At 34.4% G+C, this 24,598-nt stretch overlaps 1 long non-coding RNA gene across 3 annotated transcripts in view; it reads right to left on the reverse strand.

Annotated features, from left to right (window-relative positions):
• Nucleotides 1–24,598, reverse strand: part of LOC124956228 — a 79,276-nt gene that overhangs the window by 17,662 nt on the left and 37,016 nt on the right. The window contains exon 1 of one of the 3 annotated variants that reach the window (XR_007103177.1): nucleotides 2,027–2,716. The exons of the other annotated variants lie outside the window; for them this stretch is intronic. This is a non-coding gene — a long non-coding RNA (uncharacterized LOC124956228). Of the gene's footprint in view, nucleotides 1–2,026; nucleotides 2,717–24,598 lie in introns of those variants that run through there. 3 annotated transcript variants of the gene reach the window in all.

A 24,598-nucleotide genomic window follows, 5' to 3' on the forward strand; every position in this document is an offset into this window, starting at 1 on the left:
CTTTACATTTAGACATTGCTAATTATTCAAATTATTTTACTCAAAAAAAAAAAAAAAAAAAAAAAAAAAAAAAAAGAAAAGAAAAAAGAAAAAAGAAAAAAAACTAGCTTTTCCATTTAATCTCTCTTTCGAAATAAATTACATACTCGATCCTATTGGCTAATTACGAAATAAACGTATCATTGCATAAACGTGGAAGTTCGATTTCCCTTGAAAAATTCTTTTTCCATTTGATCTAATTAATAATTAATCGTAAGAAAAATTATTTGTTAAACAAAATCCTTAGATTTTCTATGTTCCACGTGAATTTAGGTCACTTGAAAAAGATCCCAATTCAAGCTGGGATTTCTAGGAAAGCTCGTTCACGTGTTCCCATCTTTGTCAAGTTCCCGATTACTCAACCTCGACCGAAATACGTAATCATGATCGTCGTAGTGACGGCAGGAAAACGTGCAAGCAAAAGCGGTCTGGAAGCTGAAGCACGGTTTACTTTAGCCAGGCCTCGCGATAGAAGACTAGAAGGGATTGAATAGCGAAGGGAACATAGAGAGGGAGGAAGGTGGGGGTGAGGGGGTGGTTGGTTTAATTCATTTACCGCAAGGACGCACGTGGAATATAGGTCTCCCTTTCTCCTTCTCTTACTCCCTCATGATACCACGAGAGCTGGAAAGCTTCTGGCAAACATCTGCGAACTCTTGCGGAGTCCCAAGGAGACTCCCTAGGGAAGGAAACCCGATAATATTCCCGCGGGCGGTCCGATCGAAAGAGAGTAGAAACGAAATCGTGAGAAAATTCATGCAACCCTTAAAACGCACGTCACCAGACTCAAACCTATGAACTTTTTATTATTTCACTTTCTCGTTTTTCTTTGTGTCATATTTTTTATTTCACTCTTCCTGTCTCGCCTCTCTCTCTCTCTCTCTCTCTCTCTCTCTTTCTCTATTTTTTTTGTTTTTCATCTTCCGTTCTTTCGTTTTTCGGGTGAGAAAAGAGAAGGAGTAGGAGGAGAGACTGAGGATAAAGAACTCGGGCCGATGCAATCCGCGTTGATAATCGATATCCCGGAAATGCGGAACGTTCGCTTGAATACGGCCGATAAATCGAAGGTGCGCCTTTTATGAAACGCTCTCGTTAACGTGAATATAAATTTGTCGATCGCAATCTCGATAATCTTCAACGTTCTACGCTTCTCTTTGTCTCTCTCTCTCTCTCTCTCTCTCTCTCTCTTTTTCTCTTTCTTTCTTTCTTTCTCGTTCGATCAAGTGTATACTACGTTTGCACCTTTTAATTGTATGTGTACCTGTATACACATGCGCGTGTGTGTTTCGTGAGACTTAGCGAAGATGAAAAAATAAAGAAAAAAAAAAGAGAACAAAAAAATCATCGCATGTATTAAAATGACAGTTTTGTCAGAGAGAGAGAGAGAGAGAGAGAGAGAGAGAGAGAGAGAGAGAGAGAGAGAGAGAGAGAGAGAAAGAGAGAAAGTTTCTAACGATGAGTGAAAATTATTTTCGATGTTCCACGTTAATGAGATTTCACGTAGGTATATGCAGCAATGGTACTAACAGCGATAGTAGTTGAAAGTACCGATCGATCGTATTAACATTTGGCTCGTGTTTCCATTGTTAAATAAAATCAATGTCGCCTTCGGCCGTGCTCGCGAATATGACGTAATCAATTTAACGAAGTTTTCCAATTTTCACTGGTTTATCCTGCCGATATTTCGAGCACTCTCGTGTGCAAAGTCGATTGTGCATATTCACTTTTATTATATATATATATATATATATATATATATATATATATATATTTTGTTGTTGTTGTTTTGTTTTTTATCTCATCGTTCTTTTCCTGTTAGCAAGTAAAAAGTGTCGTTTATGAAGGATCGCCATTTACTTTGTCTCTGTGTGTTCAGTTTAAACGGATAATCTGGCAAATTCGGATTTCAATGGAAAACATGACTACGCCCTGAAACGACAAAAGCGTTACATGCTTTTCCTACATCGATGTACGTACGTGTACGTACATATCTATGGATCCATGTAGATCTTTTTTTTTTTTTTTCTTTCGATTTGTCGGAGCACAAAATGTAACGATAGTTTTAAACATCCATTCGACCTGTCAATGTTAATGCACGTATTACATGTCATTTCCATTATATTATGAACATAATTTATAATGTTAAATATTTGTTGGAAATTACATTTATAATTTCTTTTTTTCATTTCTTCATGTCATTCGTTTATTTTTAAACATAAATTCCGTAGTTTATCATCGTGTCGTGTTTAGAACCACTGAGAAAGAAAGAGGACTCATGCACGAACGTTTAATGCTATTATGCGCTCTTTCTTTTCTCCCTTTACTTCGAAGCCCACCAAGAATCTCAACGTCTTTGCACTTTTTCCAAGCGCCTTCCTTTCCATCGACGTAAATTACTTCACTCTTTCCCATACTTTGCACTTACTCTTCATCAAGCCACCTCACGTGTATGGAAAATTTTTCTTTCGACCTGTGGTTCAAAAGAAAACAAGGAAAAAAAAGATATTTGATAAGCAAGAAGAAGCTAAGAAAATTTATTCCCTTTCTCTCTCTCTCTCTCTCTCTCTCTCTCTTTCCCTTTTAAGTCAATTAGCTAGTAAATGCATATACGTATAAAATATAAAAATTGTGGAATCGATAGGTATTAAAAATTGTTGCTAATGTGAACGACTTCGAGGATCGACCACCACGGCAACGTTAAAAATATATACTTATAAAACAATAATTTTGTGACAGGTTAAATATATATTAAATACACAAAACAAATATGGGTTAGAAAATCTGAACATTCTTTACGATCAACGTTAGGAAATGTATTTGAAAACAAAAGGAAGAACGAAAATTGATATATCTATTTTGAGGTGTGGAAGAGATTCGAAAATCGTGAAAGGATATGAGAAAAGAGGAAATAAGGGAGAATAACGTATTACATGGATCTGGGTAAAGTGTCATGTTGTAACGGTCTAGGGTGAGCTCGTGGGACAGGATTTACTTAACGGTCGAGCGTTAAGCTGTCGGAATAATCCACGCAAGGCAGGAGTAATAATGGACTCAAGTGCAAACTTGCCAGCAACGGCGGTGCTCGCCCCTTGACGGTGTAAATAATGCACGCTTTACCAACGCGAGATCCGCACGCGTCTCCTTTCCTTCTCTTCCTCTTCTTCCCTTTTCCGGAAGGACATTATCCTTAACGAATTGCGTACCAAGTATTTGCGTACAAAGAGAACAATGCCTAGTTTACATCCAACGAGGCCCGACAAAAATTCATCCACCAAAATTTTCCCAACATCGTAAATTATAAATATGATAAATGTCAGTGAGATTTTTATATTAAAGAAATTTTTGAAATATGAAAAAGCATTAGTTTCATTCTTCTTCCTTTTCTAACAAAATTTTAGACTTTGAAATCGTCCATATGTTTGCTTATTTTATATTTCGTTTAGCAAAAACCTGTGTGTATATATATATATATATATGCATATATGTACCATCTGTTTGAAGGGAAGTTTCATTTTTTTAATTGTTCAGGTCCTCTGTGTATACTCCTCTTACCACGTTGAGTTAACTTGAAAAAATATTTTAAATTCCAACTATGAACTATTTGCATTGTGTCCGGGTGTATGCATATAAGCGTTTGGACATCAACGTTTGGACGTATTCAAAAAAAAAAAAAAAAAAAAAAAAAAGAAAAAAAGAAAAAAAAAATAAAAGAAAAAAGAATAAAAAAGAAAAAGAAAAAAGGAGAGAAAAAAAGAAGAAAAATTAAAAAAGAAAGAAACTTTTGCTTTCTTTCACTGTTATTTTTCGATGGTACCACGACGAAAGGAAAATCATTGAAAGAATTACACGACTTTCCTTCCGTTTGCGTTGACGAAGCACGCTAAAATACGAATAATAAGCGATTAAATGGTACGGCTCGAATTCGAAACGGAAAGCCATGAGGTTTACGAGCTCGGGCTTGGCTATTGGTTACGGCATCGTGCCCACTGGCAATTTATTCTCGAGTTATTGCGTTTCCGTCGATAATTATAAACGCCGTATAATTTCGCCCGAGAAATCGTGATACAAATCAAAGTAACAAGTCAAATTTTACCTACTCGAGAGATTGGAATGAAAGATGTAAAGTAGTAAAGTTCAAAGAAAAAAAAAAAAAATACAGAGAGGGAGAGAGAAAGGTTTAATACGCAATTAATAATATTCGAAGATAAATGACGAATATTTTTCCTTTTTCATTTTCTCCAGAAACTTTGATCTTAATCATAAAAAGATCAAGAGAAAGAGATAGAGAGAAGAAAGAATAGCATTAGAAGCAGCAACATTTACGAATAACAACGACAAAAGAATGATCTCCTTGAACGTTTTTCCACCTGGCATGCTTCCCACGATCGCAAAGTAATTTGTAACATGTCCCAGATGGAATAAAGAAAATGTATTTTTAGCATAATCGCTGAATAACAGAGATATTATGCTACTTTATATAAAAGTCTGGTGAATATTCTTTTTTTTATTTATTAAAATTAATTAATAATAAAATTAATTATTGAGAATTGTATTGTTTCGATTATTTGCAAGTCGAAGAAAAAGAATTAAGATGATAGTTAAGATGCTGTTGAAAAAAAGAACAAGAGAGAGAGAGAGAGAGGAAACTGGTGTTGCAGTTAGAAAATCAGTCTAATTATTTTGTACGTGCGGCTTTCAGCAAAATGGGGTCGCGATTATTTTCGCGAATAGGATCCTCGTTTTGCTTACATGCGGATGAGATGAAGAGAGAAAAAAGAGAAGGAACTTCATTGTCACGCCATATTCGTGGTAAAAGCAATGGCAACGGTTGTGGCCCGGTTGGTCTATCCGCATCGTTCTCGAGCATTCCGTGACACCCACTACTTCCAGCAGCTGTACCACCTTCAGTTTCTTCGTTTAACTCCCTGGACCACCGCAACCTCTAAAACGATCCCGAGTCGGTGAATCTCGGGTTAATTGCACGAGACCGTGACGAAAACGTGAAAGCGCGTTCTTGCGATTCGTTTCTCTACTCTCTTCGAATTAATTGTTATACTATACTCCCTATTCTATAGTTTCTCACTATCTCCCTTTTTTTCTTTCGATACTTTTTCCTTTGTTTGTAATATCTAAAGAAAAAAAAAAAAAAAAATCTTCAGGAGAAAATTGTATTCCCAATAATTTTTTTAATGACTTTTTCTGACGTTATTTTTATAACAGAGTCGATAATTAATGAAGTCAAATTGGAATTGGTAGATTTACTGATAACCTGATAAAATTATATATGGACAATTTAATTGATTATAAAATCTTTGAAAAGGAGATTTTTTTTTTTTATTTTATTTGATTCCCTTAATTTGAGTATATTTGTTATCTCTCTGTGATCGTTTTAAATTAATAATGTTATTTTTACACCGATCGCTCCACACATCCTGAACCACATCGTGGCTTTTTTGTATGATGTTTTTAATCGATTTACTCGCTGGCATACATAAAATATGAATGTACTTTTCCTTTTTTTTTTTTTTCGTCAGTGGACCACGATGATTTCCACCTGCCCAGCCCCATTCTCGAACCGCACCAGCATTTCGAGTTAATTGCACGAACCACGGCACGGAACGTTGAAACCTTCCTCCGATTACGTGTTCCACATCGAGGCGAAATTATTTGGCCACTATTTTCTCCATTGTTTCGCGTGCGATTCGTGACAATTCGAAATTTCTATAAAAGCCATCTGTGGTTGCCACGATAAAGGACCATCTTCCTTCTTTCCAACAAATTAATCCTGAATTTACATCTTCTTTTAATAAAATCACACGCAAGAAATCATTTATGAAACTGATAATATTCAACAGGTTCGTTGTAATTAGTATTTTTTTTTTTTTATTCTTTCTTTTTTATAGATGATAATTATTATCTGTTATAAACTGCAAAAAAAAAAAAATAATTGTGTTCTGTTCATTACAAATCTGTTATATTTCATAATGATTAATGAGAGAGTCTATTTAGTTATCATTGTTTAATTTTTAATAACATGTGAACAACATAATAATAATAATGTTGAGATTTTATTTTAAAATAAAGTTGATATAAACATAATTAAAATGATCTGTTTAAGAATTTCCATTCGATATGCATTTGTCTTCTGAATATTTGAGAACATCTGCTATTTCAAAACATTCCAAGATCTTTCTTCCTTTCGACGTCTCATAGATCTTCCTACAAGTTAGATCCATGCTCTCCAATAAATGCTGCTATTCGTGAATTCAATCCGTACCGCTCTTCGTGAAAATTTACAACCTTCTTGCCCTAATATATATATATATATATATATATATATATATATATATATATATATATATATATATTTCTACGAATATTTTTGATTCAGTATCAGAGCAATTTTCAAATTTTAGTCTTAGAAATATTCCATAAAAATTATATTCTAATTTCAAAAGTATACTCATTAGATTTGCCCTATTTAATGCGTGGGAAATTAAAAGACTAAAAATAAAATACCGTTGGAAAATGTTTATTAACAAACTCTTTAACATTTGCATATCCGTGTGAAACGTTGTAATGAATTTTAGGGCTTAAACGTATGTGCAATATTTAGCATGCAAAATATTACTTTTATCGTATATAATCTATATGCTGCTAGTAATATTACATATTACTACTACATACTATCTCCGAACAAAAGCAGACGGTATTACTCTCAACTCCTCATTATGATAATGAATCACACGTGTGGTATGACAGAGCGTGCGAAAGATATACGTAGGTACATACATAGATCCCGATTTACCTAATTCGTGGTAACTCCGGCTCTGCATTTAAAGTAGCTCTAAGTACGTGCTTCTAGATTTACATGTGCTCTACGAAGTAGTCAAGCTACTATTTCTTCTTTCTCTTACAGAAAACTGCTATACGCTACTTCTACCTTTTATTTTTCAAAACGAAACGGTCGATTTACATTATAAATACCGATCGACGAGGAAAAAATACAGAAGCTTTCGAAATGTTCTAAAGAAAGACGAAAGAAAATCAAATTCCTAAAGCTAATGAAAATGGCGATCTTAAAAGTGCTCATTAAAATCCTGTAAAATCTCTGAGAACTTTGATGCCAGTTACAGGGATCTTAATTAACTTTTAAAGAATGTATAAGTCAAGGTAAGTGTGGCTCTCCTTTAATACTTTTCAGCTAGCGTATCGTCGCATTAAGATCGAGTGTTTACACGTAGAGATGATTTAAATAAGAACAAAAAAAGAAAAAGAAAATAGAAGGTAAAGAAAAAAGAAATGAAAACAAAAAACTTAAGGATTTTTAAAGCTATTAAACACCCCTGACTTTATAACGATTTACGGCAATGTAATTCTTGACCGATTTTGATAAATAAGTTCTCATTTCAAAGATGAAAGTTTAAACGACGTGACAACTTTTTTTAAGTTTTCAAAAAGCTTAATTTTGTTTCAAGAAAATCGTGTCAAAAATGTTATTTCTTTTTTTCAAGAATAGTTTATGCATAAAAATAAAGCTTTTTCAAAAATTCAAGGAAAATCTTTTTTACGCATCGAAAACCGACGTCGAAATGAATTTTTCTGATTCATTCCAAACGCAAGAAAATGCGTATCGCATCACGGAGAAAGCTCACTCAGGAATTTCAATGAGCTTTAGATAGATGATTCTATGGTAAAAATTAAAAAAATACATTCGTGCTAATAAGTTTTAGTTTTCTGAAATACTGTTAAATCTAAAAAAAGAAAATATCTAGTTTTCTCTGAATTTTACATTCACATATCAGAGACGTGAAAAATTTTAATAGCAACGTTTATCGTTTATCGGCAAATGTTTAGATTGATAATTTAATAAATTCGATGTAACTGCAAACGACTCTACCTAAATCTCCTAATCGCGTTATATATCTCATTGATTATTATTTTCTACAAAATATTCGATAAGATCTTGTTTTCTCGTCGCAAATTTATGTAAATACATATATATATATATATATATATATATATATATTTGTATAGTTATTATATGTATCAATAATATTTATTATTCTTCATGCATTTATATCGTAAAACAAATATGTACCGGCATTGCGTCGTATCTAGCATGGATCACTATGAAACGCACGCCACCGTTAGTCAACTAATACTATTCTAACATACACTAACTAAATCAATCGTTATGTTACACGTAAGAGGGTTGAAACCTACACAAGCTTATGCACCGATACGATAGTATATTTGTGATAGTATTCTCCGCTTGCGCTAGTATTTCATATTTTGTCCATAAATGTCGCTAAAGTCATACACGAGGGAAAGACGATGAACAGCCTTAAGTAGGTCACCTTTGTCTTCAGTCTCGTCGTACAATTTATGTAATAACATTACAAGGTTACAAAATATATTACAAAAACGAATCGAAATTGAAGTTACTTGAAAATATTAGCTTTTCTAGTTTCTATAAAATATATATATATATAAATAAGAGAAAGAAAAAGTTGCAATATATTAGAAAAGATGATCGATCAGAATGCTATGAAGACGTTGATAAAAAGTTGTCCCGAAGGGCCATCTCGGTTCATATCTCTCGTAACGAGGAATCTCCCAACACTCTCCTCCGTCTCTGTTTGAATAATACAAGAATTTTCAGATCCACGAGTGTACGTGCTTGGAATTAAAAGGGGACTTACTGCGATTAAGGGCGCATAAAGTTTCGTCGATCCGAAGGTATACGTGAGACGTCGTCTCTCTCTCTCTCTCTCTCTCTTTTCGAGAGTAAAGATACGACCTCTGGCACACGCTAACACGTATACACATATACAGACAGACATACTCTCTTTCTCTCTCTTTTTCGAATAAGTAGAGATAGGTGGACCGTAGATGTTGGGTCATGGGTAGAGAAGGTGATAGGAAATGGCTAAAGACGAGAATAGAAAAGAGAGAGAGAGAGAGAGAGAGAGAGAGAGAGAGAGAGAGAAAGAGATAGAAAATATTCGCTATCGACAGTTCGCAGGATCGGAAGAAGCAAACGGCGATGCAGACGCCTTTTTGGATAGAATTGCGTTGAGGTGGGCGTGAGGATTCTAAAATTCGTACATACCGCAGACACCTACACTCACACTCACACATAAACACACAAAGTATTGGAAAAAGATAGCCGTCTTTGGGTCGATACTTTCTATCTTCGTTTTTCGTTATACCCGTTTTTCGATCGAGACTCGAAGGAGCTGGAAGAGGACGACAAGAACGAGAACGAGAACGAGAACGAGAACGAGAACGAGAGAGAGAGAGAGAGAGAGAGACAAGAAGAAGCAGAGACGAAAAGATCGCCGGAGGAACTTCAGTAAATTGTCCTGCATTTTACTTCACTTCTGTCTCTTTATATGTGTGTGTGTGTGGGCGCGCGCTCACGTATATGTATGAGGCTCGAGACTAAGTATGTATTAGTAACGTCCTAGAGAATGTACCTACGTAGTTTGGATTACTCCTAAAATCTATGAACTTCCTTCGTATTTGTGGAAAGGTGGAAAAGGTGGCTATGCGAACGTTCTATAGGATTATCTTGGTGTTAGCGCAGAATCCGGATCCATCTCATAATCGAGAAAACCACTACCTTCTTCTATCTCTCTTTTTCTTTCTTTTCGCTATTTTTAACAAACTTTAACGCTAGATGATAGTTACGATCCTTTGCACTAAAACTCGTCGTATCTTTCATCGATTTGAGAATGATCTCTATTCCCCTTTCTCCTCTTCCCCTATCTCTCTCTCTCTCTCTTCTTTCTATAGTTTTATCGAAAATTTTTATTACCTTTTACGACTATCTTCTTTCCGATGATTATGATAGTCATATGAAACTACTGAAGGAAAGAAAAAAGTGATGTGACCTACATGTATGTACCTATCTGTTTGCATTGTTACTTTATATTTTTAATTAAAAGATTATGTTAGAATCATCACCGAGAGACTTTCATTTTTAAGCTCTTTTAACTTTTTAGCCGTCGTTCTTTCGATTAAAAAAGTTTAGAAGGATGCATCTTGTTTTTCATTCCTTTCTTTTCTTTTCTTTCTTGTTTTCTTTTTCTTTCTTTACTTGCCTCGGTACGTTATTTAAGTGTGTTAAAATGAAAAAAAAAAACAAAAAAAATATGCATTGCAGTCGATAAATCTCCAAGTTATATTTTATCCCTTCGTATATATGTATGTAGGTAGGTACATAGAGAATTAGGGAGTTCGAGTTTATCGAATTGGAGCGATTCCTTCCTTGTCGAAATGAATTCGCGCGTAAACGCAGATACGAAAATGTGCGAATACCAGTTGAATTCTATTAGCTCCGTTCTCGTTAGACCTCCAACGATACGAAGGAAAAAAAAAATAAAAAAAATAAAAAAGAGAAAGAAAAATAATAAAAAGGATTGCGAGCTTATGAGTACCACGGCTACGGGTACCCTTAGCGTGGTCAAAGTTTGCTCTGACCTAACGAGTACGTTTAACGTACAGTCACTTGCAAAAGTTATTTGGCAATACCTTTTTGACATTTAATTAAATATTTCCTGGGTTGGACCGAGGGCTTTTCATTTTTTTTTTTCTTTTTTTTTTCGCATAGAGACGAAGAAATTAGTAATTTATGAAGTACAAAATAAATTTCGAAATAAAAAAGTTTTTTTTTTTTCTTACTTTTTTTGCTAATTTTTTCGTCTTCTCCTTTCATTATTTTCTCTTTTTATTTTTATTTTTTTATTTTTTTTTCTTTTTTTTTTTTTAATAACCGAACGTATTTTTTGGTAGATTTTCTTGCGAAATCTAGTCTCGACTATTTCAAAGAACAGATCTTTGGATAAAGGTACATTTCACGTACGAGGAAATTCTGTACCTTTTACAAGGTCTTCAAGGCAAAGGGAATCTCCGCTTTAAACATCAAGATTAGTTTACGACAAATATTTGCTACCACGTAAAACATTCGAGGAGGCAAAGTTAATTAACGAAGAGTAAAAAGACAAGTGCACTTAATGCAGATCCAAAAGTGAAGAACGTTAATCGAAGCTTACGAATTTTATAAAGCTGACATTTACAAAATTTACTTTTCGAAATAAATGACAAATGAATCTCTTCCTCTTCTCTTTTCTTTTCTCTTTTGTTTCTTCTATTCGGCTGTATGTTAAAAAAAAGTGTAAAAAGTAAACGTTTCTCTCTTTTCGAAGTCTATCGACGAGATAGTTAAAGACGAAAATACTTCAGACTATGATGACAATCATCTCTTTCTCTCTCTCCCTCTCTCTCTCTCTCTCTCTCTTTTATATACTATATATACCTATATATAACGTAGTACAAAATCTATCGATCGTTCGCACGACCTTCGATGTCCATCGACAACGATCGCAGTGCACTCCAGAAAATGGGATAAGAGGAATCCATTTGTAAGGGGCCGAGCTCGAACGCCAGCAGGTGGATAAGGGCAATTTCAGGCCATCTTCTATCGTTTCCTCCCTCCCTCCCTCTCTCTCTCTCTCTCTCTCTCTCTATCTCTATCTCTTTGCAACGACAAAGGGCCAATAGAATGTGAGAAAGAGAGAGAGGGATGGAGAGAGAGAGAGAGAGAGAGAGAGAGAGAGAGAGAGAGAGAGAGAGAGAGAGAGAGAGATAGAACGTACGTTTCTTCTTATCAAGCTCAACTCATCGAACCGACCACGTACTGCCACTTACACGTGCAATTTTCTTTTCTACTACTTCCGTGTACCATCTCGCCAGAGAAAAATATTTTTTCGTTTTATTTTTTATCGAAAAAGGGCCATTCGTTCGAAGGGACATCACTAGCTTCTAATAATCATTATTATCATGTCAAATTGAAAAACAAAAAAAAATATATATATATATATATTTATATCAATTAACTTTATCGTTAAATAAGATAATATAAATGATCGGACAAAACTCACATTCATTCATTCGAATATCATTTTGTTTAATTATTCTTTTGTCGAAAGAGAGTACGGACAGAGTTCTGTCACAGTATCCCTCTTTTTCTCTTCTTTATTTTCTCATCCTCCGACACCCTTCCCCTCCACCTCTCCGCCCTAAACGTAAGTCCCGAGCTCGACGTTGAGTGGCTGCGCACTCGCTCGTGAGTTATTGCGAGTCACGTAGGCGGCAATCGTGGGGGTATAGAGTGCCATTATTATGACGCACCGCGCGGTTGAACTGAGCACCCAGAGTCGGAAGTGCACCAAACGTGTGATAGAAGGAGATATATATATATATATATTATATATACACATACACACACACGCACACATATGAGAGAAGAAATGATTGAGAGAGCATAAAAAGTGACAGTGAAAGAAAAAGAGAGATAGAGAAGTATTGGAATACTTGCTGTCAACGAAATAATGAAAATTATCCACGTGACCAACTAATTAAAACAGAGAAAGAAGGATGAAAAATGCAAACCTGATTAAAATCACAATGCAAATTTTTCTTTTCGATTCTATAAGGAAAATTATTCGAATTAATAAAGTAGAGGCTACAAACTCTAATTTAATATTATAAATCTTTCGTTAATATAGTAATACTAATATTGTAATTGTTTTGTAAAAATGTATTTATAGACTGAGATATACTTTGTATACGAGAATATACAAAAATAATATCTAAACATTATAAATTGTTTTTAATCCTACAATATTAATTGCTATTTGATCTTTAATATTTAATTTAATTTTGTTTAAAATTTGTTTTATTCAAATTTCAATGTGAAACTTTTTCATTCGAAATGAAAATAAGAAAGAACTGGAAAATCCTCTGTCGAGATCGAGGGATAATGAAATCCTTGGAAAAATATAAAAGTAGAGGAAGTTGAAAGATGGTGAAAAGAAACATGAAGTCGTTCGAAAAAGGGACAGACACCGTAAGAAATCCTAGTCTGTCCCTTATTCGCAATTTCTCTGAATTCGATCGAGAAGGAAGATGCAGTTCGTCAGCATTTCGCGAGAAACCGAGCGCGAATTCACGTGGGTACCTTCGCTTTGGTGAATCCCTTGATTCCCTTGGGATTGGAATTCCAAAGCTGCCTTGCATCTCTCTCTCTCCCTCTCTCTCTCTCTCTCTCTCTCTCTCTCTCTCTCGCTCTCTCTCTTTCCCTCTCGCAATCGCACAACACCAACAATACTGTATCTTGGAGTTTATGTGCCGTGAATAATAAGTAAAAGGACATTGGCCGACTTCAATTTTTTCTTTTTTTCTTTTCTTTTTTTCTTTTCTTTTCTTTTTATTTCAATTTAAAGCTACCAGTCGTCTCACTTCTTTTTTTCTTTCTCATTCTCTCTATCTTTCTCTTTTATAAATCGATACTTCTATTAATTTAATTTCAATTATCCCTCTCGATACGATAGTAAGTTCGAGTATGAAAGCGTTAAGATTTCCTATCGATTTTTCATCGGTGCACTTTTCGAGACACAGCAAAAGTCTAAAAGTTTCTATAGAACGCCGGATATACCTAATTTATTTATCTAAGTCTTTGAAAATGTTCCTATGGCTAGTTTTAGCGATATTTTAGCGAGTACCGTTTATTAGCAAAGGCGTGCAGTTCTTTTCCATTCATTAATTACTTCACACGAGTAAGAAAGAAAATTTGACAATTCCGTTGTTCTTATCTACCCACATATTGCAATTGTTTTATATCTTTTTTTCTTTTTTCCAAGGGAAGTAAGCTACTTAACGAACTTTGCACGCAAATTTTTTCTTTTTTTTCTCTTTTTCTTTTTGAATTTTCCAAACTTTTTCATATAAATAAGAAACGACGAGAATTATGCGGACAAACTTTATTGTTACATGCAGCAAAATTGCAATTTGCGTATTATCCCCGATTGAAGGCACTTACATTCAGTTAAAATCGTTTACTTATACTTTCGCGGTAAAACGTTTGTTATTAAGGCAGAGGAAGAGAGAAAGAGAAAGAGAGAGATAAAAGGCCATTCTACGTTGCTTGTTAAAATTGCTGTTCGAGCAACTTCACCAAAACTTGCAGCTTGCTCACGCGATAACAACGGTTAATTTTATGAGCTCATGAGTCTTGAACAAAGGTAAGAAAACAGTTCTCATTTAAGCGTGTTAAAACTGTCCTGTTTTAATCGTACATTCGTCCGCTTTGTGATTTTCTATCATAACAGTACAAACTATTTCAAGAGTATTATTAAATTATTATTATTTCCATTGAAGAGAGTAACTATGTTTCGGATATTTAAGAATTTAGGAAAAAAGTAATATACAAATAATTTAATATATAAATTAGGTATACAATAAATTTGAGTAGAAATTATATTAAATAATTATATTAAATTCAATGTCAAATAAATTGTTTATTACTAATTACTTCTATTTATATATTTTAGTTAATAGATATATTTGGCATAGAAATTATATTGAATTTTTGAAGTACATTGGAAGTTAGTTCGACTTCGAAGATTGGCGAAGCCTTTGGGACCGGATTTTCCAGGATTTCGTAGGCTAATTAACTTCGGAGTAGCCTTTCGAGCACCATTCGTGCCAACTGTCCAAATTTCAGCGAGTTTACGTGGAAAGTACCGTTTCTCTCGTGAATACCTGGGAATGTCATCGAGTGAACTTGGCCGACTTTAACGCGTTGATTTATAAACGGTTTAGTAAAGTTCTATCGTTCATCTATTCAAATACTTTTTAATTTTCTATTTCTCCAAAAGATAAAACCCTTGAATTCTTACAAACATTAATAATTCATTAAAATATTAACAAATGAAACGTAAATTTAAATACTTATATTACATGCAATCAAAAGAAATAACAAATATTTATTTATTATATTTCACGCCCTTATCATATATAATCCGTATGATTTAGAACGATTTAGAAACACGTGTAACAAAATCAAAACAAACTTCGTATCGTACTCACACTCACCAGAAACATTATCTTCTTTCTGAAGCTCGTCACGTGTGTCGTAATAATCGAATTGCCACGATTCTGGGTCTCTAGAGAATCTCGAAAGAAAACAACAAAGATTCCACCCCCGATTTGTCTCCCTCTCTCTCTCTCTCTCTCTCTCTCTCTTCCCCACGCATCTATTGCAAAGAATAAGAAACGAGATTTGCGAGAATGAAACACGGTTTATAACACACAACGTAAAACTCCCCTATGCCGATTTTGGATTCGAGTGATCCGACGAAGAACTATAAGGGAGAGTTTATACTTATGGAAAAGCTCTCGAAAGACAACGATAAAGATTGGAAGGGATGAAGAAATAGGAATACGACGGCGGGAGAACGATTTTACCGTCCCTTCGCTACTCTTAACGGTGCAAACATTTGCCGATTGTACGCAAAGCTGCTTCAAATAGGGTACGTCGAGTAAACTCCGTTCAGTATACATATATACATAGTATGTATAGGGTGCCGTCGTAATCCAGCTTCGTTTCACAGAGATTCTAACGTAAGTGTATACTCATTAGTCCTTATTCTGTGCAAAGATTTGTACTAATTACGAAATTGAGATAAGATGATAATAGTCAAACCTTTTCCTTCAATTAAGGATCATTTGATTGATTAATTATATATTATATATTTATTATACTCTAATTTCACAAGAATTAAATTAATGATATTTCAAGCTTGGAAAACGAAAATGTTTTTAATGCACATACATATAATAATAAATTTATCAATGCGTGTCAAGAGGATTATTAGGAAACCAAACAAGTAACTTTTATACAAACGTTATGATTCGAACGTGTGCCAACTTTTGTCAAGTGCCGCGAAGGCAAAGCACCCTTTCCCTTCACTTCTTTTGGAGGGTCGTCGAAAACGAAATATAAATCGAGAACAAAACAAAGCGGCAGTCCATTTACTAGACGACTACGACGATGATGACGATGACGATGATGACGACGACGATGACGACGACGATGACACACAGGCGGAGTATGTCGATATTAATCTATATTCTATATCGGATAAAGAATTCGTAATGGAATATATACATATGTAGTATGAGTGGCTTTGTACGACGATCGACAACGACGAGCTATTCCAATCGAAATACTATATTTATTTGACGATCTGAAAAAGTTGACAATATTATTTTATATCGAATAATCAATAGTATTAATATGTATTTCGAAATGATACAAATCTTTATAGAGATATTATCAAACCTGTAATATCATACATTTCAATTAAATATGGATGCAAAATAAATATTAAAATAATTGGAATCATATTGAAAATAATTTCTTTTCCTTATCGTTGATATGACCAACATGTTTGAAGATTATTATTACCATCAATCCTCGGAAAATCCAGAAAAATTATTAAAAGTTCGAAAAGTGACTTTGAAATCCTTGTTTGGTCCATCGTATTTAAAGGGATGATTACTAGGAAAAGTCTCTCTGTCTCTCTCTCTCTCTCTCTCTCTCTCTCTCTCTCTCTCTCTCTCTCTCTCTCTTTTTCTCCCTTCTATACGATTATTCAAGAGCAATAACCGTATAGATTTCCGGTAGGCAGGGAGAATTTTGCTTTCCGAGCAACTTCCGACGAATTTCACATCCGTTTTGGCATGGCAAACCTTCTACCACTAAACTGGCCAAGGATCGATAATGTATTCGACCGGTGAACGCCCCTTCTCTCTCTCTCTCTCTCTCTCTCTCTCTCTCTCTCTCTCTCTCTCCCTCTCTCTCTCTCTCTCTTTCTTTTCTTCTTGGATGCATCAAAAAAGAAAAAAGAATTGAAGGATCCTTCGCATCGTCGATACCGAAAGATAGGAAAAGTAAAAGAGGAAGATAGATAGATAGATAGATAGATAGAGAGAGAGAGAGAGAGAGAGAGAGAGAGAGAAATAACAAATCCAGCTAAATAAGCCGTGGAAAAGGGATTCCCATAGGGAGCCAGATAGAGAGTGGAAATGTTCGATAGTGACCGGCGTTAAGCCGATAAAAAAAATATCAAGCAATACTGCTTCGGAAAAATCGGAAAAAGCTTCAACTTCTCTATCCGAAGTTTGTATTTATATATTTCTACGATACAAAAGAAATCGAGAAAATTAGCATTATCCTGTTTATTTATCACTAATTTTTTAATTCGAAATATTTATTGAATTGTTCGATGTGTACAAACAAAAATATTTATAAAAAAAAAAGAATGATAGTCAACAAAAAAAAAAAAAAAATTACACGAAAATTTAAATACATATTTCTTTCCTATAAAATATCGCTCTCTCTCTCTCTCTCTCTCTCTCTTTCTGACATCATTATACTCCATTCAGATTCCATTTAAAAAAGAAAAAAATTTCCGAAGGTTCTTCTCATTCATAATGTTCGCTTTTAAAAGATATTTTAAAACATATATTGCAACGAAATTATTAAAGATCTTAAACGACGATGTGTCTGGAGAGCATGAGAAAAAATATTTCTAGATGAATGTCATGGAAAAATAAAAGTGTTATTCACGAATTCACTTTGTCGTAGTCTTTCACGGATGAAGTGAACATTCTTTTCTCCCCAATCTTATCCCCTAAAATCCGTCATACTTATGATATTCCGAAAAGGAAGGAGATCCTCGTTGATGTCTCGAACTCGAAGAAATATCGTTTGTTAGATCCACGGATAGGACGAATAAAGCGTCGAAGATATATATTATCGATATTTTTTCGATTTACTCGAGTCAATTCGTTCGAAAAATACAACATCTGTTATTATCTATATCTATGTATAAAGTGTCTATGCAAAAATTATTTTAGAATAAAATTTGAATAATTTTTTTTTTTGAATCTGAAAAATTTAAATTTTAATGATCAAAGATTTTTCGATAATTTAACACACTATTTACAAATTATGTTAAACTACACAATTATTTTCACAGCTAAATATCGTACTACGTATATATATATATATATGTATTTCATAGAATTTTTAAAAGGCATCAAGATTACGAAATTCCCTAAAGGGATATTTCAAACGTAATGAATTAATGGAGCACGTCGCAAGCCGAGGAAAATAAAAGGAGACGCTAGGTATGAAAATTTTTAAGTAAAGACGTCGGCGATCTCGAGAGCACGCGCTGGCGTTGATGAGTCAGGACGAACGTTTAGTAAAGCGATTTTATTTAGGAGACTCGAAGAGCTAAGAAAACGACGTCTATAATCTAACTTTGTTAGTGTTACGATCGATCGATGAACGAAGAGAGATGAACGTCGATTATTTCGGTTCGTTTAATTCAATAAAATAATTTAGAAACATAAGAAATTTTACTTTAATTTTAAAATAGATGTTTCAAATAAAAAAGATCATTCTTATTGATCGAATATAATTCAAACATTTTGATAGATTTGAAAATTGTATTATTTAAATATATTACTTTTAAATATATTATTACGATAATTTATATAATATTTTTTTCTATTTTTATTGTTTATTCCCACGAAAAGTATGTATGACGTATTTGTGAACAGAAGTTGAATAGTCCATGGTCATTAATAATAGCTTCCTTCGTTGCATCCGAGTGTCACCGGTGCAAGTCCTTGGAAGCTCATAAAAGGAGAGAGAGAGAGAGAGAGAGAGAGAGAGAGAGAGAGAGAGAGAGAGAGAGAGAGAGAAAGGAAGAGAGATAGAGAAAGAGATAGAGATGAGACACAGGTATGACTAATTAATATGCTTGATAATCCGGTAGGATCTCTTGCATCTCCAGCGACGAACACGTTGTTCCTTGAGACCGAAGGAAAACGCAAATGTGCCCGAACTGATGCGGTTCCGCAATGTGGACCATTTCATTAACCGTCCATTCGTGTTATTCTCTCTCTCTCTCTTTTGTTCTTCCGTTCTTGTCCAAACGTATCACATCACGAAACGTCAGGACACATGCGAAATAACGAAAATAGAATGTCGAGTAGAATCTAATATATTTCTTTTTTTTGTTTTATATTAATCAACTATATATATATATATATATATATATATATATATATATATATACATTTTTTTTCATATAAGATTTTATAATAAATATTATTTTTCATTATACTTTATTTTAAAGTTCTTTTCCACGTAATACTTCCCGTTTTGTTTATGAAGTCTAGGTTTTATATAGTTCTGGGTTAAAAGCCGTGCATTCTGACCTTTACACTTTTTAAAGCTGCTGAGATCTAACATATACGATCTGTATATATATATATATATATGAATAGATAAGCTGTTTTGTATGTAAAAACTATATAAATGTGTACGCTCAAAATTAATTCATATTTGTAACTTTGTAATCAAGTATTAATAAAATATCTTGGATAAATAAATAAGTGTTAAAGAGAGCCCACGCATACGTATGTCAGAATAAAACGATTATTCTAACGTCTGGAAAAAGAGCTTGAAAAAGAAAAAGGAAAAGAAAATGAAAAAAAGGAGAAGAATACTATAAACGTTAGAAAGATCGTTGAATGAATGGCCTTGGGTGACGCCTACGGCGCCTCTCCTGCGATTCCCACAGGCCATGGGGAATCTATATGGAACGCTATTGTGTCTGGGGTCCCGTAGCGCCTCAGGGTGTTTTATCATCGACCATTATATCGGCATCAGGAAACCCTCCTCCGTTTGCCCAGACCACAGTCGTTCTTACCCTTGATCCCAGTGAAACGTTGCGCCTTCCCGAAAGACAATGGCCGTACGTCTTCCTAAAGAGACAAAGCCTTCGAACGACGATCTTCTTTCAAGTGTTACGAGAGAGAAGAAAGAAAGAAAGAAAGAAAGAAAAAGAGAGTGGCTCGTTATATTTCTTTATATACATATACATATATATACATATTTAAATTTTTTACTTCTATTTATAGATATTATTATGCAATTAGTATTAACCCCCGTCTACATTTCCTCGCAACATTATTGTCATTTTAATTAAAATATAATTTGTTACTGATCCACCGATTAATACAAAATAAAAATTAATTAAATAAAAAGAGAAATAAAACAAAAAAAAAAAGCAGTAAGTTTTTTCAAATAATTTTCCTATCGAAGTTTAACAAGTTTCCAAGCTCGTGGCATAGATGAAAAATATTGCTATAAAGCGTAGGGTGGATTAGCGCGAAGCAGAAAGTACAGCGGAGCTCATAATTTGCAACTAAAGTGGCCGAGCAGCACTCGGCGTTAACGGTAACGCATGAGCGTATCCAAGTCGTCGTGCCGCTAAGCGTAACGTAAAAGTAACGCGCCGCGGAAAACAGGCTGAACCTTTTTTCCGTTCCGCCTAATAACGTTATCGTTTGCTATCGTAAAAATTCAACGAACGTTAACGCTCGATTCCTACTTGCGAAAGCCCTTTCTTTCTCGTATTTCGTTTCAAATCTCAGATTTAACAAAAAGGAAAAGAAAAAAAGAAAAGAAAAATTGGAAAACGTACAATACACCCCTATATCTTTTCTTAAATCATTTCGCCTTTTTATATTATACATCATATCGGATTATAAGATGACATTATTTTATTTCAAATAGGTATGAACTGAATGAAATGATTATTACTTTAAAAAATGATCCGACTTTCTTTATTATAATAAAATTGAGATAAAAGAATCATGAGATAAGGGAGAAAGGGAAAAAAAAAGAAAAAAAAAAAAAAGAAAAAATGAACCTTTTCTGATGATCTCTAAATTGAAAAAAAAAAAAAAAAACTCGAGGAGAAGACGCGGACCAAAGTGACATAACGACAAGTCAGTTAATCAACCGAACAGAGGAAAAAGTTGCTTCATCCTGAACGTTGGTCGCAAAAGTTTCATAAAACTTGGCAGACGGCTTGGTAAGCCAAGTGTACACGTACCAACTAGACCGATAGCCAAGCTAGAGAGTAGAGTAGAGATTTTTACTGGAGCCACCCTCCCACCGGGCCCCTTCCCCCGCTACGCTCTTTCCTTTCTCTCTATCTCTCTGTGTATTTCGAAGTACGTATCCCACTACACAACAGTTCGATAATGAACATAGGGTACACGTGCCAATGGATCCAATGTTATCCCGTAGAACGTCGTTTTTACGAAATACCTATTGGATATCGGATTCTTACTCCTCTAAAGTCGTCATCGTCGTTATTGCATTCGTAGTTTAGCTAGTATCACGTCGATGGCTCGTTTAAGAGATATTCAAATTCGAAGCGTTCAGAGCCGAGTGTTTATAGGCGGATTTTCGCAAGGACCCTAATTTGAGTATAGTATAGTCACAGACACACATCTACCATCAGAGAGAGAGAGAGAGAGAGAGAAACATAATATACATACACATATATAATATATATATATAAATGTAAATATATATATTGTATATATATATATATATATATATATGTCCAAAGAGTCGGAAATCGTTTGCGTGAGTCCAGGAGCCAAGTTCTTCGCCCTCGTACGTTCGTTTCTCCCCTTTTTCCCCCGTCCCTCCACCCTTTGGCTTTCATCCACGTCGGTCTATATGGCTTTCGGATTAGTGGCACACGAGCTTATAGGGAACACCGAGAGAACTGGTGATCACCCTTCGCGAGCTCTCTCGATGATTGCCCTTATACGAGGGTCCAGCGATCGTCGAAATAAATGCGACCTGTATCGTCGCTCAGTGTTGGCTTTGCCGTCGTTATTAAATGCCGAAATTGGCCTTCTCTCGCTTTGCTCTCCGTTTTTGACCAACAAAGAAATGGACTGTCTTTTCCCTCGTTCACAATCAATATTATTATCCTATTTAAATTAAGACATTCATGCTTTTCCAGTTGATTTTCTAGATTTCTTTTTTCGTTCTTTATCCACTTATTTTATATTATATATATTTTTTCGTATTATTTTATTGCATTAATATAACGTCTAATATTTATTTTTATTATTTATCGCATCAAAACGTAATATATATTTTATCTTGTTCATTTTTATGATTCACAGGAAACAAATCTTTCTTTTTTCTCTCTCTCTCTCTTTCTCTTTTCTTTTCTTTTTTTTTCACTCGACAAACTTGAGTTTCTGTCAACCAAAACCCTTCCCGGGGTCTTTCACGAGCAGTGTAAATTTTTCTAACTCTCTAGGATCGCCTAACTTTGGCCAAAAGCACGCTGGAAAACGATTAAAGTTACGCTCGAGCGTTTTATCATATTAAACGCCTTCATTTCCCTCGTCTCCCTCACACAGCGAACGTATCGAATAAATCATTTTAAAGCACTTCCAACGCTTCGTCCTGTGGTATCGGCTACGACCTCTTTCGACCCTCTCTCTCACCCCTAGCATCACCCCTATAGAGAGTGACTTACGATGAGAAGGGTGGGGGGCTATCTAAAGACCAACAATTACAACGTACAATTTATTTATGATATCGCGATTGCGCACCAACGTTAACGTATAAACGTTAACGAGACTAGGATTAAGGGTGAAATATTTTTAAAGGTACTTTTGGACCCTTTAAAAGATCATTTCTTCTTTAAAGAGTATAACCAATGTTTCAAAAAATCAATACTACTATTATTATTATCATTTCCTTGCTTATTTCTACTCACAAAAGTAATGCTCTATCGTGCTACATTTTCTCTCTCTCTCTCTCTCTCTTTCTCTCTCTCTTTTCTCTTTTTTTTCTTTCTTTTTTTACTAGCTGTCACCATAAAGAAATATCCTCATTGGTCGATAAAAAAAAAAATGATGTAACAAGTAGAATTATCGAAGGCAGATGCGTGTTCTGCGAGTTTAATCGAGCTTTCTATCTCGATACGATCGATCATAAAAATTTCTACGGTCTTGCTATTACCATGATATCGTTCTAACGTTCGTGCGAAAAACTTTTACGACAAGTCAAAGTATCGAATCGATTCGAGCGAAAATCTGTAACGCGATAAGCTTCTCTCCCGTTGATATCGAATGGATATTTTATCGACGTTTCGAACTGCTTGGGATTTTCTCAAACAAAGAGAAAGAGAGAGAGAGAAAAAAAGAAAAAAAAAAAAAAAAGACGTCAATGAAAGGAGAGATGATGATTACCTATAGTCTGTTTCTCTAGAATCTCCTTAGGGTGTAGAGAATCTCGATCTGGAACTCGAGCCGAATCGTAGGCCTAATCCTAAGCGTAATCCTTTCTAATCCCATGGGAAAGCCGTTGAGATCCCCACAAACCGGCCATCTATTTCTAATGCCTACTAATCGCTAGTCCCATGACCAATCGACCCTAACTTACTCGATTTGCTGATGCTCAGAAAGCATGCTTCTCTTTTTTCTTGTTTTTATTCTCTTTCATTTCTAAATGTCCTCGATTTTGATACAAGCATTGGGATGGACCTGTTAACTATTCTCTTAGAATTCAATCGAAAATCTTTTATTGATCATAGTGACGTACATATAAAAATATCTAAACAATTGCAGATATGAGATTTATCAAATACTACTCGTTGTTAGGGAAAATCAAACGTCAATGATTTTTCTAATGAAACGTTTAAAATAACAAATGACTTTTCAATGAACATTCCAATAATCTTTCGAATTATCCTAAAGATTATAAGATTAATAGAAAGATTATCGAATTGATACACGGATTGAAATGTATTAATTGAGCCTTGAGGAAAAGAATCAGTATGACAAAATTGCAAAAGATGTTGACATAACAACCGAATATAAACCTCCCTCGTTCATCTTTATTCCTACCTCGACAAAGCTCGTAAGCTGACGAGGAGCTAGTTCTCGTTATTCGGCCGTTCGAGCATCGGTGTCGTACCGAATCAGCACTTCGTGAGCACTAAGTGCTGCTAATGTCGTCCGTGTACCGTTTGCCTTGATGGATGAGGATCCATCTTCCTACTCTCTCGCTCTCACTCACCCTTCTAGGTTCTCACCGATGAGAATCGCGTTACACGAACAGACTGTATGTTCTCACCCAAAATACGTGGATTAGACGTCCCTCTCTTTTCCTCTCTCTCTCTCTCTCTCGTACGCATCTCACATGCAATTTCACATTAATTTTATTCCAACTTCTTTATATACATAATCATAATAAATACATTTCATTCATAAAATCAAAGTAATTCATCTAATGAAACAAGATAAAGAGAGAAAGATGAAAAAAATCTCTTACTAATTATTATAAAGAAAGATATAGATAAAAATCTCGCATCTGGTGTTGTAATTATCTTCAAACTCTTTTTGATCTCCTCGTTAAGAAAAATATATATTATTATTAGAGAAAAGAAGCTTTTCCCGAGATTGCTGAATGAAACGAAGGGGGAAGATAGGATGACTCTACGTGATAGAATTAACAAAGATATCTTTTTTATCGCTTGTTCAAGACAAAAAGAAAAAAACAGAAAAAAGAACAAAAAAAGAAAAAAGAAAAAAAAGAAAAAGAAAAAAAGAAAAAAAAGAAAAAGAAAGGAAAAGAATAGGAAGGAAAGAAAAGGTAGGAACGAGAAAAAGTTAAAATAATAAGTATCTACATTTCTATTAGAAAATCACAAAGTGATTGTATCTTTCCATTAGGATTTACCATGGAAATGGACCATTGGTAAGAACATAGAAACTCATCGATAACCAAAGTCGATCGTTA

The sequence above is a fragment of the Vespa velutina genome, chromosome 21 (genome assembly GCF_912470025.1).
Source record: "Vespa velutina chromosome 21, iVesVel2.1, whole genome shotgun sequence".
Taxonomy (NCBI): domain Eukaryota; kingdom Metazoa; phylum Arthropoda; class Insecta; order Hymenoptera; family Vespidae; genus Vespa; species Vespa velutina.